Raw genomic sequence first — 4983 nt, 5'->3', positions numbered from 1 at the left:
ATTTCCTCTCATGACTGACATTGCAGCAAATCTGAACATTTTACGCCTGATGTATCTCCATTTTTATAATTCTGTCCACCATTCCCACTACCCATCATGTCTGTTACTTATCTCCTGGTTTGCTCCAGCCGACCTACCAGCATCTTCATACTCATCTTTATTCTCACTCCCATAGGATATCCACAACATTTGTGCAATTAATGTTTGATCACAGCATTCTTATCTATGTATGGAGATTCCTACCCCATTCCCACTCAGGCAGTCAAACTTTCATATTTGTTCTTATTCTAAAGTTTGGAAAGCCACATTTTCCTGAGGTTTTCTGTGTAATTGGTTCAGCTGCTGGGGCTTATCTTATGCCAAGGACCTCCTTCTTTTGGGTTCTTGGGAATACTGTGATAGTTGCTTCTATAAACTTCTATTACTTTTCTCTGGGCTAGTCTTTTCAGTCTGTCCTTCTGCCAAGTTAATTATGACTCTCTTAGTCACTGTTCTATTGTTGTGAAGAGACATCATGATTGAAGCAACTTGTACAAAAAACACACTTAATTGGGTGCTTACTTACAGTTTCAAGGGTTTAGTCCATTTTCATCATTGCAAGAAGCATGGCACTAGGCAGTGCTGGTGTTGGAGAAGTAGCCAAGAGTTACATTTTGGTTTGTAAGCATAGAGAGACAGAGAGAAACAGAGAGAGACAGAGACAGAGCAACATAGAGAGACAGAAAGAGAAACACACACACAGAGACAGAGACAGAGAGGGAGACTGGGCCTAATGTGGGCTTTTGAAAACTAAATGTTCGCCCATAGTGACACAGTTTCTCCAGCAAGGTCACACCTCCTAATCCTCCTAAACAGTTCCACTCTCTAGTGACTAAGCATTCAAGTATAAGAGCCTATGGGGGAGGGGTAATTCTTATTCAAATACCACACTCTACTTAGATATAAGTAACTCTATTGTTTCCTTGGAAGCCTCTTTGCTTGCATGACATCTTCCAATTGTCTCTTCCAAAAAGCCATGTTGCTTGGCAGCCTTTAATTGAGTCATGACATCGTATTTATTCAGGGACTATACTACTGATGCCTGTTTTCCACTGCTCTTTGGGCTCCTCCAAGGCAAAGACTGTGACTAATGTTTGGGTATGATGTGCTCCATTAATGATAATACTTAGTAAGCATTGTCTAATCTGTAAATTATATTATCAATGGATCTACTCAAAGAGATGAAGCAGGTCCAGGTCTTGAAGGCCTGAGCAACTATAATTTGGCTATTTGTTTTTAAGCCAAACAACAGACCATAGACATTAAATGTCTGTGCCCCCGCCCCTTGAAAGCTGTCTGTGATATTAAAGCTTCATTGACTTCGTAATAGATACACTTCTGCCCAGGTGTGCTGGTTGTTCAAAAGTGACTGGGCTTGAGTGTTCCAGGCTCAGCTGCTGAGAGATGTCTTGGGAGATGAATATAGGCAGAGAAGGGAACTTTTCTATCTGTGGATTCCGGCCAGCATGGGATTACATAAGAAGGGCCAAAGCAGTGTCTTGAGCATACTGGCCTCCACTCTGAGTACATGGAAATCATGAAGAAAAAGGGCAAAGACCTTCTCTTTCAAGGGCTAGAACTTAAGTGCATGTGGTATTCAGGACCCCACATCATTCCAGAAACAAATGACCTGTGTTTGACTCCTTTTTATTATAATTACAAAACATTTGGCCCTTTGCATATTGTAATGGTTTGAACCTCACCCCCTAAATGATAGGTCCACATTTAAATATCAGGAACCTGAAAACATGACCTTATTCAAGAATAAAAAAAAAAAAAAGTCTGTGGAAATGTGATTAAATCAAGGATCTTTAAATGAGATCATCCTGTATTATGCAGCTGGACTTCAAATCCAATAACCAACATTAAGAGATTTAATTGGCTTATCTTTGTGATTCCAGACCAGGGGTGCACATTCACTCTAGGTAAACTGACGTAGGAGGAGGATATAGGGAGGAAGTGAGAGGGGCCAGCCACAAACCAGGAACTGACTACACCGTCTCCATGTCACTTTCCTTGTAAGGCTAAAGCAACAAATGGTCATTTTCTTGTGACATAAGCACAGGCTGACTGGAATCTGCTTCTTTTTATTTTCCAAATTTGTTCATTTAGTTTAATTATGTGACACTTAGCAAAAATGATTCTGTTGGGGTTTGGACTGGTCTTCTGGGGGCCAGAGACTAGTTTAGAGCATGGCCAAATATGAAACTCATTTAACCCAGGAATCTTTATAAGGGGTGTCAAGATGGATGTGGAGGTTGGCATGATACAGGTACAAGCTAAAGAGCTGAAGGGGGTCAGAGCTGGAAGCAGGTTTTACCTTTAGAGTTTTGGAGCAGTGTGGTCTGGCCACACTTTGTTTTTGAAATGTCTTAACTGCAGAACTTTGAGATAAAAGTTCTATTCCATTAAGCGAGCAAATGTGTTGTCATTTGCTAGGAAAGTCTTATAATTCACAGAGAAAGTATCTTACATTCCAACTTACAATTTCTTTTTTTAGCCATTACTTTTGCCAGCCAGAAAAGTAAGTGTGCATGTTTTCTTGAGCAACCCTAACAGAGGCCACTTTGCACATCTCACTCCTGTCAATCTCTGCTCATAAGAGTTATTTTTCTCTGCATTCATAGATTTGAAGGAAAGCATTACAGTATGCCAAATAGAAGGCAGATATTCTCAGAAACTGGAGGTTGTGCACCTCAGATCTCAAATAAATGACCTGGTATTTATAAAAAGTATTATTAGTGATTAGTATTTGACAACCATTTGAAAAATTGAATTTATTTTATTTGTAACATATCTGGCAACTACAGACAGGAGCAGGGTTCTATCTGACATGTGTTTGGAAGGTCCAGGCTTAGCTGGACCAGAGAATATGGCTCTTCTGATGTAAGATTAGAAGATATAAGTTCCATTTTTCTGAGGAGGAATGTGTCTATCAAAGTCTAGATGTAAGACAGCAAACTCCTTCCTTTGCCTGTCAAAGTCAGTGGTGAAAGAACAGAGATTAATCATTGTAATAACAGTGGCAGTGGGCTGTCAGCTTGGAGAGCGAATCCAGATGAATATCCCTCTCCGTGCCATCAGTTTTAAGCAAATGAAAGGCCCAAAGCAAAGAGCAAAAATAACAGCTGTAAACTGAGAGAATGACTCTAGACACTGGAGATAGTAACTGACAGAATTTTCCTTTTCTTACTTGCTCTGCGAGGATGACTAGACACTGCAAAGCCCTATTAAATCATTTGTGATTTCTTTGTAGTTCCAACAAGGCATGTGTTCGAAGGTTCTTCTTTACCTCTGCATGCCTATGGTTGGGCACACAGTGACAACAATGATAACGGCAACAGTCTTTGACGTATATTGCATATTTACCTTCGTGTATTCTTGCAACAACCCCAAAAGGCTCATTAATTCCATTCGCACTTGAGGAAACTGAGGTGCAGCCCAGTGAGGCGGGTTGCCTACGTTGTGTGGTTAGTAGGAATGGAGGTGGTTTTAGATCTATGCTCTGAGCCTCAGATCCCTTGACTTTGCTCTCTGCTCAAGGAGACGGCTCAGTGGGTAAAGGTGCTTGCTGCTGAGGCTGGCAATCCGAGCCTGTTCCCTGAGAGTCAAGAGGTAGAAGAAGAGAACTGACTCCCGCGAGTTGTCTTCTGACTTCCACACATATGCACATATGAAAGAATGTGTATTGACACAGGAATGTTCAAGCACACACGTGCGCACACAATTATAAAAAGAATAGCAGAAATGTTCAAAAGGCAGATAACAATAGACTCAGTCTTGCTGAGAACATACTGCATGTCTTTCACTGTTTCATATGTTAACTCGTTTCATATACCCCAGCTTGTATAATTGCCCTTTTATTTATGACTTAACATGTACTATAAGAAAACCAAGCCACAGGCACAAAAAATTACCCAGAGCTCATAGCTATTAAGTGGTCTTGGCAGATTTCCAAGCCAGTGTATCTGACATATCGTCCATCTAACCATGAAGAGTTTCACCTGTCATATCAATAAGTCATGAAGTTCATCTTCCCTGAAGCTGTGGGGAGGGGTGCTTGCTGTAAAGACAATGGCAGTATTTTAAGGCACTTTTGAAGCAATCACTTTTTTTTTCTTTTAAACAGTCTATTGATAAGTGTCAAGGAAGAAAATAAAAATGGAGGCGAATTGGCTGTAGGCACTTAGAACAGAGTCAGGAGGCACGGTTAAGTGTTATTCATGTGCAGCAGACATCATAATGTGAGCTGAGCTGACGTTTAGACTGAAACCCAGCACAGGTTTCCCAGTCACAGTTATCCTTTGCTAAACTTCTGTCCAGCAGACGATTTTCCCTCAAGACTACCTACAGACCACGCTGTGCCCCACCCCTTTCTTACAGCACACTTGAACCTTTGCCAGCACCATGCATAATAGCTGACTAGCAAGACATGCAATTTCTACCTTTATTTGTGATTCAAAGCTATTAATAAAGACGTACAGGATTGCTTGCATCCATGTTCTTCCTGATGGCAATTTTATTTAGACGCGAATAGGTGTTTTCTTTTGCTCTTGACTGCTTTGATTTTACCCTTACTCAACATAAATGACTAACTCAAGCTTTGACTTCGTCAAAGCACCTTTCCCAGAACTTTAAAGTGGCTGCACAGTGGTCGTGACTATGTAAAGTATGCTATTCAGATAGAAGAACTAGTTAGAAACTCAGGGCGTGAGAACTGCCTTCTTTCCAGGTCTTCCAGACTCACAGAACCAGAAGCTGCGTTGTGACAGCTCCTCATACAATGCCGAGCAGACTAAAATCTGAGCTACGCCTGTTTATTTGAGGTTCTCAATTTTTGTACCAGAATCAACCAGGAAGCAGAGGGTTTTATTACGTTGGTTCGGGCATAGTCTGAGCAATGGGATTTTAAAGCCCTGCTAGGTGATAAAGATTCATAGACAA

The sequence above is a fragment of the Meriones unguiculatus genome, chromosome 7 (assembly GCF_030254825.1).
Source record: "Meriones unguiculatus strain TT.TT164.6M chromosome 7, Bangor_MerUng_6.1, whole genome shotgun sequence".
Classification (NCBI taxonomy): Eukaryota; Metazoa; Chordata; class Mammalia; order Rodentia; family Muridae; genus Meriones; species Meriones unguiculatus.
The sequence above is the reverse complement of the archived record's forward strand: the minus strand, read 5'-3'. Positions refer to the sequence as shown.